Source organism: Chenopodium album, chromosome 16, assembly GCF_948465745.1.
Source record: "Chenopodium album chromosome 16, dcCheAlbu1.1, whole genome shotgun sequence".
Taxonomy (NCBI): domain Eukaryota; kingdom Viridiplantae; phylum Streptophyta; class Magnoliopsida; order Caryophyllales; family Amaranthaceae; genus Chenopodium; species Chenopodium album.
The window spans coordinates 22,946,418-22,958,047 of NC_137849.1; the positions used below are offsets into that span (position 1 = coordinate 22,946,418).

The 11,630-nt window shown below is 36.7% G+C and overlaps 1 long non-coding RNA gene across 2 annotated transcripts; it reads right to left on the minus strand.

Moving 5' to 3' along the window:
• Positions 1-6,907: 6,907 nt before the first annotated feature.
• LOC145585028 (uncharacterized) lies at positions 6,908-9,832 on the minus strand. 2 transcript variants are annotated; one of them, XR_014100518.1, is made up of 6 exons: positions 9,594-9,832; positions 8,673-8,792; positions 8,477-8,546; positions 8,178-8,392; positions 7,823-7,965; positions 6,908-7,233 (listed from the first exon to the last, which is right to left on the minus strand). It is a non-coding gene; the product is annotated as an uncharacterized LOC145585028 (long non-coding RNA). The 2 variants fall into 2 exon arrangements; XR_014100517.1 differs by having other exon boundaries at positions 8,477-8,792.
• Positions 9,833-11,630: the final 1,798 nt, after the last annotated feature.

Consider the following 11,630-nt stretch of genomic DNA (forward strand, 5'->3'; position numbering starts at 1 on the left):
CTGCAAAGTTTTATTATGAGTGAGAAATCACTAAACCCCTTCCATAGACTAAGATATGAGAGTCATATTAAAAACTTGGATTGAAGAAAGTTTTATAATTCAAGTTGTATATGTTTTGAGAAAACATATTACATAAGGAATGCACATACTTGCAGAATTATGTTTAAAATAGAAATTTCATTTCTCTTATTTAATTATGGTTTTGAAAATTAAATAAAATGTCCAAAATAATTATGGATTGATGGGCTCATCAGGTTAATTTATTTAAATAACCCGGTGAATGAAACCCCACAGGTGAACAAAATTCATATATTATTTACGTTCCTAGTTCAAAATCATTAAAGTGGACATAAATTATTTCAATAAATGGACTAGCATGTAAGATTGATTGGATAGCGCAGTTTCATGGGCTATAGGGGCATAGAGATGCTCGGTCAATCACTTGGATATGCATGAATGATGCATGATCGAACTATTGACCTACTTTGAAGTTCAAGTATAGAGCTTCCGGATATATTAGTGGATTCCTTTGACATGAGTGGAACATTGATTTCATTCAATGATTGATTTAACTGTGGTACACTCAAACGTCTGCCCGTAACTGGAGATTATAAAGTGTGTTTCCCGGTTATTTCAAAGTTGAGTGGGAGCCTTGTTGTCACAAGATTGGATCGAGTCTACCTATTAAATTAGGAAATGTGTCATGGCCGCTTTAAGAGGGAGAATTTAGAAAATACGTGGCCGCGTTCAAATGCATTACTCAGTAATCGTTTGGTTTTGTAATTCTAACTCAGATTTCAAGAAAAGATTTGTAGATTAATATGATCTCGACATGTGATGCAATCATATTATCAAATCGACACATATTGACTTAAGGAATTTGAATATTGCACACTTGTCTTAAAAAAATGGGGGATTGAAGGATTTATGTCTTCGTCGTGTGCAATTACTAGATATATAAATGGATCAAATTAAGTTCGGACATTTGGGTCGTCGTTTTATCATAGCTAGAGGTACTAACGATCTTTGGGCTAGCAAAATAGCCCAAAGCCTAATTAGACGGATCCTATAAGGTCACACAAAGGGTCTAGATCGGGCATGAGAGGACAAGGCCCATGATGGGCCTCATCCTCTAGTATGGCCGGCCACATGGAGTGGATTGAAGGGTTTTGGGCTTCCTAACCCTAGTCTAATTATAATATGATTATAAATAGACTAGGTGCCTAGGGTTTGCTAAGATGAATGCAATTATCTGATCAGTATGATCAAACCCTAATTAGCAAACACGAGACTAACCCCTCTCATACTCCTCTCTATCTCATGGCTCTCTCCTCCTCCCTTGGCGCCAGTGTGGTGGTTCGTGGTGGTGGTAGATCGTGGTGGTCGGTTAGTCCAATAAAGGTGGTGATCCCGGTTTTCCTCAATCACTCGACCAATCTAGTATTGGTGGACGGCTCGTTCGAAGCTCGTGGACTAAGTAGAGGAGTAATGCTTGGGGCTCTATTCTCTCCCTGATTTGCCTGTCAATTGCTACGTGGAATTCACGCTTCAAAGGTATGATTATGTGTCTTGTGTGTTATGCATGTGTTCTTGGGGTTAGGTACTTGATTGAATATGATTCATGATTTTCCGCTGCGTAGTACCTATAAACTCCTACACTGGCATCTGTTGCCAGGCGACAGACATTAATGCCAGGCGACAAACTCTGTCGTCTGGCAACAGACTCTGTCGGTTGGCAACAGACTCTGTCAGTTGGAAACAGACTCTGTCGTTTGGCGCTAATTAAAAGATAAAACGCGCTTTGTACGGAATCGTTTTCTTAATATGATTAAGCAGCAAATTCCATGTTTATCAAATTAAAATCGGGTTTATCATAAAACACTTATTTTATTCCAAATAAAACTCTTTAAAATATAATTATTAATCCTAATATCATTAGAATTTAAAAGGACCTTCTAGATATTCCAGAAGATTAAAATCAATCCTAACAACTTTAGGAATAATAATTAATAGGCCCTCCTTTAGATCATTGGGCCGCATATAAAATTCATTTCGAGCCCAATTTAATAGTTTGACCATAACTTCCTCATTACTCATCGGAATTGGGATTATAATATATCGCTGGAAAGTGCTTTTTCGAGCCTGATCCAACTACACTATTATTGGACCCTTATCATGGACTAAACTAAATTGGATTGGCTACTTTCATAAATAGAGTAAGAAAAGAAATGTTTTCAAAAACAGAAAGAAAGATATTTTAAAAAACAACCACATCACTAGACTTTTCACACTTTCACCTCGTTCGATAATTAAGTAACGTGAAAGGTATTTATCACTGGGTTTGGTTTTAGGGAGACACATTTGGGTGTCTACAGAAGCCCCCACTTTGACACGAGTTTCGAAAACAAAAGTCAAAGTAGCGATAGGGATGGAGAATGATTCAGAATGTTCTGCAATCCTAAATCATTCTTGTAACGCCGATACCTGAAAACTAGCATTAGTTAAACAGATAAAAAAGTTAGAAACGCGTATCTTGCACCGTCGAGCACACGTCTCTAGGGTAACCGATTTTGTTGCTGCATTTTTGTTGTGACGACCTCCACATTGCCTCGTGAATGCCATCATCGAAGATCGTTGCGTAGTTATCCTCGATTGTTTGTGACAATCCTCCGCAGTACCTCGGGAACATCGTCGAAGGTGACTGCTTGTAGCCATCTTTAGTGCTTTGCTTGAATATTTGATTTGTTAATGCCTTGGGGGTGATGACAATCCACTCTTCTTTAGGAATAGTTGCCAACACAACTCTTGAATGATGTACGACAATCCGATTTAAGGAAAGTTGTCAATGCCACGTAACAATCCACCCTAGGAAATGTTTCCACGATGAAGCGACAATCTGTATCTTGGAAATTTTGCGAAAATCCAATTTTGGGAAAAGTGCCAATGCTTCGTAACAATCTGTCAAAAGAACCTTGCTACGGTCGACAATCCACGTCTTGGAATATAACTCTTGAAAGCAATCCACCTTAGAAATTTGCCAATATTATGCGACAATCCTTTAGGGAAATATTGCCACAATTGACAATCCGCGTCTTGGAACATTTGCAAAAACGAGTCTACTAACAATCCGTCTCGGGAAAATTTGCCACTACTGAAATGAATGACAATCCACGTTGGGGAACCTTTGCCGAAATGTTAAGATGAATAGCGACCTACGACAATCCTTTGGGAATTTCGCCATAGGGAACTTGATGCATGACAATCCAATCTCGAAAATATTGCCAAGGATTTGATTAATGTATGACAATCCGAACTTGGAAAAACTTGCCAAATACAGAAGGAGCACGACAATCCATGCTTGGAAACATTGCCAGTTTGAGATGACAATCCAATCTTAAAAAAATTGTCGAAGATTTGATGAATGTATGACAATCCGAACTTGGAAAAACTTTCCAAATAAAGAAGGAGTACGAAAATCCACGCTTGGAAACATTGCCAAAGGGGACAATCCAATCTTGGAAAATTTGTCGCTGAAGAATGATGCTCGACAATTCACCCTTGGAAATATTGTCGTTTTGGTTATGTGCTTGCTTTTGAACCAATGCCTTGGTGCTTGTAATGAGCCAATTATTAGGAGCTTAAGCTAAGTGAGATGATCGTCGTCAGGTCAACCACTAATTGCGATTGTAATCGAGCCGACTATTAATCATGTCAATTTGCTTATAAGAGCTAACTGGCGTACCAAGGAACCTAATCAATCAATATGACCATTTGACTCTAGTTGATTTACTAAGTTATTTACGGCCTTTTGCTTCAAATCTTTTGTACAGGTTACTTGTCCGTCGGGGACTTAGTGTACCTGCATTTATATTTTGGACTAAAGGACTTTGCTCATGTTTTTCTTAGGGCTGACCTAAGGTTTGTTATACTTGACTCATCGTGATTGACTCACTTGAGGTTGACTCAATGTGTTTGGACACGACATGACTCAATGTGCATGACTCGCGTTTGAATTGTATTGTGATGTGTTTGACTTAAAATGCAGAAAAGCAAAAATTATCCGTCATTTTTGTGGAGGGTACCGTCTTTCTTCCGAAAAAGAAAGACACAAAAAAGAATTGAAGTGGGTGTTTGAGGTGCATGTTGAATGACCTTAGTTAAATTTATATGTCAATGTTGTATCTCATAGTGCTAAGATTAGTTCACCCTAGGCTATTTCGATTGTTGACTCGACGATGAAAGTATTTGGGTAAGTTAGGCACGGAGGCTAAGTACTTCATACATTGTAATGCAATAAGAATTATGATAATGAGTGATCTTGATATGACAAGGCGTGCTTCATCGTTGTGTTAAGATTTCATGGCAAAGGGTTCCTATGCGGAGGATTATTTGTCTATGTATCTGTGATGTGTGTGAAAGTGACACTAAAGCTAGGCTGCAAAGGCTAAGTGTATGGAATATATTATTTTATTTTTTTGAAAAGAGTTAAATAGTGGTGACTCTTAGGCTAGGTAAGTTAATAATGTAGGGATCAATCCCCAAGTCTAGCTCTAAATGGATAGGGATGAGCATTGGAGATCCGTTGATATAATCATGTATGAATGTAAATATGAATGTGAATGAATGCATTTTTATTACGGCCGCACCTCAATGTGAGGTTAGCTACGTATCTGTTAGGAATCAGGCCGAACGTAGCTCTAGCCGAACCTCGCACAAGTGTGTGTATACCTCAAAGAGGTCTTTGAAGGGTTATAACGTGGTTAGGATAAAGGTTGAAGAAGAAGGGGATAAAGGCTCATGACTCTAGATAAGCACCCAAGGTGTGCAACCTTGCTTTTAAAATCTTTATATTTTTATGCTTGAGGTTTCCTCACTTTTTAACTCTCTTTTGTTTATATTTTTGCTCTCTCTTTTTTTTTGCTTTTGCATTTTTTTTGATAAGTGTGGGAAATCCCGATCATGCGGTCTATCACTCACTTGACATTCATGTTTCTCAGGCACGGTACCTAGCACTCGATAAGAGACGCAATCTGAGACGTGTTCTTATCAGAGATATATTCATATTAAAGACATTGGAACACTTACCCTTTTGCACACTTTTATTATTTTTGCTTATTTTAATTTTTTTGAAATTACTCAAGCTTTTGTTCTTTGAAAATTGCATAAGTTGCACACCATCAAGGTTAGGTAGATGTGGGTCGAAGAAAGAAAGGTCTATCGTTAGACGAGGCTCAAAGTGGTTTATCAAGAAAGGATTGTATATTTGAAGGGTGAAAGGTAATATGATATGGCTACAAGGCGTGCCTCTAATCATAAGTATACCTTGTGCTTAGTTCAACATGGAATTTTTTATTTTTTTATTTTTTTATGCAATGCAATGCGATAATCATATGCAAGAAAATAAATGCTCATTTTATTAAAGGGAAAAGAAAGATCCTACAAAATAAATCTAATGGAAAATAAAAGGTGCATATGCTAGACTTAATGGGGATAGAAAAAATAAAAAAAGAAAAAGAGGTCATGAGATCTTTTCGTTGAAGCTCGCCTTATGTCATTTGCTTGATGATCACCCGGTCTTCTTGCTAGCTAGAGGCAATGGGATCTTGTTTGCTTGTATGAGATCTTGAATGAGATTTTGAAATCTGTAACATTCATCCGTGGTATGACCATTTCCTTGATGGTACTTGCAATAAGAGTTAGGATTCCATCTTGAAGATCGCCTTTCTAGCGTTGGATCTTCAGTAGGGCCAATAGGTTTAATTAATCCTCGATCATGTAGACGATCGAAAGTAGCATCTTAAGTCATTCCAATGGGCGTGAACTCTCTTTTTGGTTTCTTTTTAGATCCTTGATTATCCATAGCTAAGACATCATTTAGGTCAAAGGTACTAACGTCGTTACTAGAGTGGGTGTTTTCAGAAGAAGAAGGATTGTCGTTCTTCTTTCCTTTCCAGCCACTATTGTTGCTATTGTTAGTAGCTTTTTGCTTTGCAACGTCATCTTCGATTTCAACACCTATGTCGTAGATGGCCTTGAAAGTATTCAAATTATGTTGATATTTCAAATGCTTCGAATACTTGTCTTGAATGTTCTTGATGAACATCCTTACAGACTCTTTTTCAGTAGGGACCTCGACCATATTAGCGGAAGTTTCCCTCCACTTGTTAAAGAAAGTGGTGAACCCTTCGATTTCTTTTTGCTTTAGCTTCTCAAGTTGTGTATGGTCTGTTTCAACTGGAATGTTGCACTTATATCTATCAATGAAAGCGTTTATTAATCCATCCCAAGTAGAGGTCTTCTTTTTATCAAGAGAAAAGAACCAGTGTTGACAAACGGTTTCTAGAGATGGTGAGAACAAAGAGTGAAAAATATTCCTATCAATTCCCTTAATGTTAATTATAGTTTCAAAAGCCATTATCTTCTTAGCTTTTCTCTTTTGTCGAATCGATTTATCAAAAAGTAGTACTTGGACAAAAGTGTTATCCTTGATTAAACGCCCTTCTCTCCTTAACTTAGTGCTGTGGAAAGGGAAATTGGGGTAAATTTTATTTTTGACTTCAAGCTCTACTCAACATGCAATAAATGAGAAGACACTAGTGGAAAAAAGGCCATCAGTAACGGGCAAAAACTGCCCATCCGTAACGGGCAGCGTCCGTTACATATGCAGCCGTTACGGATGGTCTTTGTTATTTGTAACGGGCGCCGCCCGTTACGAATAATAGGTTATTCGTAACGGGCTTTTCAGGTGCCCGTTACGAATAACAGAATTATTTGTAACGGGCTTTTCAAGTGCCCGTTACGAATAACCCCGTTATCCGTAACGGGACATGGTTTGCCCGTTACGAATACTGTATTATCAAATTTTAAAAAAAAATCCAGCAAAATGCTGGATTTTGCGCACCATTTTATCATTTAATGAGAGATGTATATACTTTTATACAAATATAATATACAATTAATATTTCTTTCAAAAAAAATATATATACAATTAAAATTAATAAACTAGTAATTAAAACTTAAAAAGAACAGCTAAATTAAACCAAATCTCAAGTACACTTGTTTTCCTAGTTTCAAAAAAAAAAATTACACTTGTTTCCTCTCAAGGCATTATGTTTAAATCCACCAGAAGGGCTTATTAACTTTCATAGCGGTTGAGTTGTCCAGCAAAGTTCCATCCAAATGAACTGGGAATAACAGGTACGCTTCATGTTTCCAAGATTGCTCTTGAGTGGCCTAATTAATGCAAACATATTAATTTAAAAGATACTTTTAGATATGAATATACAGATGCACAATCTACAAAATTGAGAGACCACTACACTGCTACAAGGTTGTAATCATGATCAGCAACTTTACTATACAGCAGCCAAGAACAAGAACAGAAAGCTGATGAAAATGCACATGGGATAGGATAGAGTTAATATCTCACAAGTTACTCAGATTAGAAATCATCAAGTGCACAGAATAGTCGTACAATTAAACCTTTAATAATTCACACAAAATTATGCCAACTAAATAAGCAATCCCACTGATGGCATAAAGAAAATCACTTAAGTTTGAATTCTCAAGCATATCAACATGCACTAGACAAAGATAGAGATATCCTTTTGAATTTCTAAAACAACACTAGATTAAAACAACTTCCAGGAAGTATTGAAAAAGCCTTACACTGATATTTATAATTGATTGTGGATTCAAAATAATTGATTTATTTATGAACATGCATACATGCTTTAAAGTTGTAACACCTTGTAATTTGGATTTATAACATAAATAAAGCTCAAGGAGGGGAAAAGAGAAGGACCTAAACACAGTCGATTACCTTGACTTTGATGATAGCATGATCAAGAAGGGGAAGAAGATTAGGATATGTAAATAGGGAGGAAACTTAGATCTCCTCCTTCACCAAGTCCAGCTGCTCATTGTTTTGAATCAATACTTTCTTCATAGCATAAGTCCCATCATCTAAAAAAAGGTTCAATTCTAATTTACATCACATATTAACAAATCGAAATCAAACGGACAAAAAAATACAAATAATCACACAATTTCAATACAACTCATACATTATTATTAACCATATTAAGATCAAAATTCCTCATAAGTCATAAACCCACAAATTAAAAATCAAATCAAACAAAAAATCACAGTAGCTATGACAACTGCCTCTAATTCACCTTGTTTACAAGTTGAACCAGAGAAGACCTCGTCTCCAGGATACCTAGTGACAGGAAGAGATTCTCCAGTGAGAGCAGATTGATCAATCTTCAAAGGATCACCCTCAAGAAGACGAGCATCAGCAGGGACTATGTCTCCTAACTTGATGCTAACTATGTTTTCCTAGGACTAGAATTGATGCCCCCATTTCACCCCATCGTCCATCTCGAAGAACCTGTATTGAAGAGTTAGCATTATTTTTATAAATCATATAGCTGCAACTATGAAACACTTGAGCCTTTTTTCGTTAGTGACTTACTTTGGTTTTAGGAGCAAGGTTAGCCATAAGCGCTGCTGCTGCATTACCAGCATTGTTTTCTTCTATGAAACTAATAGTAGAGTTGATCACCAGAAGCAACATGATACCCACAAAAAAGCTTGATTAGATCGATTGGAAGTTAATGAACACAGTTAAGACTTAATTTTCTTCAAGAGTGAAAGAACAATGGATAAACCTTTTTTTCTTCTAGCTTGTTATGTCCAAAAATTTGAAGATAGTTGGTTGCATCGTCTGAAGTCGGACCTTCTCTTGAGCATCTCAAACTTTCAAACACCTCTTCTATAGGAATTTTCTCCTGCAAAGCACACATGTTTAATCATTGAAAACATGAGCCCCTCATAAATCATTGTTAGATAGTATCAAAACCAATTTTTACAGAACGAATTAGCATAAGTTTAAGAAGCAAAGGGGGAATAAATCAATAAAGTATCCAACAGATCAATTCTAGTTGCTTAAAATGACTAATGACATTTCCTCTCCCTTCTTCCCACTCCTTCCAGCATAAGAAGACCTCCATTCATTCATTAAGAAATAAGTACTCTCTAATTCTCAGAATTATTTTTATATCACACAGCCACACCTCCAATTCATTTTTCACAATCACAATAATAGCGCATTTGTTGAATTGTATCAAAAGCTCATCACATCAACCAAATAAATAAAATCTCACAAAGTGACAAAACACAATTCTGAAAATTAGATAATACAAAATCTATTCAAAATGAATTTTCAGCCCAAAAAAAAAAACAATTATTCAAATGAAAACTAAACCACAAACATTAGAAAATCAGTTAATGCAAAAAAACTACTCAAAATGAAAATTAAGCCAAAAAAAAACAATAATTATAACAAATATAAGAAAATTAGATAACACAAAATAGACTCAAAATGTGATGAAAGATCAGCGAAAAAAACAACTATTCAAGTGGAAATTAAACCACAAATATTAGAAAATTCAGATTATACAAAATTTACTAATTCAGCCAAAAAAAATATTAATTGAAACGAAAATTAAACCAAAAACATTAGAAAAATCAAATGATACAAAAACTAATTAAAATAAAAAATCAGCAAAATAAAAATAGAAAGCGAGTACCGTGATTAGGATCATCAGGAACAAAGGCGATATCAAGGAGAACAACACTAGGATCAATTGGAAGATAAACTCTCTCCCATTCAGAAAGCAAGTCGTCGGACTTCGCCGGAAGAGTAGTTGGAAAATGGAGGCTGTGAAATTGAAGACAACTCGCAATTCAAATTCGACATTGACAACCACAACGAAAGCGCAGCAGTTTTTTTGTCTAAGATTGATAGAGGAGAGGAGAGAAGGACGGGGAGGAGAATGACGGGGAGGAGAGAGAGGAGAGAGAGAAATGACGGCTATTAGGTGAAACCCTAAAAATCCAAGTAATGGGCTCCTCTATCAGCTGGGCCAAGTTACGTGTAATAAAGTATTTGTAACGGGCAAAATAGTGTCCGTTACGAATACTTATTTATTTGTAACGGGCGAAATAGTGTCCGTTACGAATAAGTACGTATTCGTAACGGACACTATTTCGCCCGTTACAAATAAATAAGTATTCGTAACGGACACTATTTTGCCCGTTACGAATATCTTAATTGTAACGGGCAAAGCTTTGCCGGTTACAAATAGCCTGTTACGAATGAGATTTTTTCCACTAGTGAGAGATCATGGAAGGAAAAGAAGAATGATATGTGTGAAAAAAGTGATGTTAATAGAGAAATATGGGAGAATTAGGAATAGAATAGGCCCCCAACTCAAATGACGGAAAAGTGACTCATGCATGAACCTAAAACATGGTCATGGTGACATATACACAAAGTGTGTGCTAAGACTAGTGAGTGTAAGTGACATGCTTTGACTCTTGTGTGAGACCATGGGACTATGTGCTTAGACTCAATTAAAAACATGACTATTGTCATTAATAAACTGGTAAAATCGATTAAGCAAACTGATTAATTAGACTCGTCGTGAAGACTCGAGCATAAAACTGGACTGTCGTCAGAGCAACAAGACTCGTGTTCTTTTCTTTTATTTCGGCTCCTTTTTCCTGCTTTGTCTTGTTTGTTTGGTTTGAGAGAGTTGTGAGTTAACCTCTTAGGAAACCCTCACGAGACCTCACTCGTCCACATTGGGAACTTTGGGGTTTTAAGGGCTTGTTGTAGCTAAAAACAACCGTGATTCCTACGAAAGTGAGTTAGTGAATATTCTTGTCTCCACTCTTTTTTTTGTTTGTTTGAATAAGCTCATCATTTCCTTTTGCTCGTTTTTTGTTTTGCTCGAGGACGAGCAAAAGTTAAGCTTGGGGTATTTGACGAGTGCCATTTATGGCACTCATTTGATGAGTGCCATTTATGGCACTCATTTGATGAGTATTTAGGTTGTCTTTACCTTCTTTTCATAGCTTTCTTTCGTAATAAATGTTTAGTTTTATGCATTTTCTCCTTAATTTCCCTTTTATCTCTTATTTTGTGTTTTATGGTTTTTCTACTGTTTTCTCCTTTATTTCCTCTTTTTTTGTGGTTGTAGGTATTGTACGAGGTTTGGGTCTTGACAATGGTGGTTTTCTAAGTTGGATGATGTATTTAGAGCAAGCTTATAGCATTGGGAAAACTCAAGATGATGCAAGAAAGTGGATGCTCCAAGTTCTAGCTCTTGCACTATTAAGTCGCGCTTTCATGAAATCACGGTGTTGAACCCACCGTCTTGAATCTTCCATGTCTAGTGACTATCATGAAGACCTTACGAGCGCACACCAATTCTAATTAGCGAGTGTACGAAGTTACGAAGCTACGATGCGTCGAAGAAACCCAAAAAAGCGTAGGCGCGCAACCCAGCTGCGCTGGCGCGCATGCCTCCTTCGCAAGCGCGCATGGAAGCTATGCAGACGCGCACCCTTGCCAACATGGGGCGTTCCTCCCTTTTTTCGATTTCGCTCATTTTCATTTTCGATTTTTGTAAGAAGCTTTTAGACATTATTTTCATCATAATTTTAGCTTACTTGAGAGTTTCTCTCTCTTGTTTTATGGTTAGTTTAGGAGTAGATTTAGAGAGAGAAAGTGAGAGATTTCGTTGGTGATTTGAGAGATTGAAGATTCAAGGTGACAATTG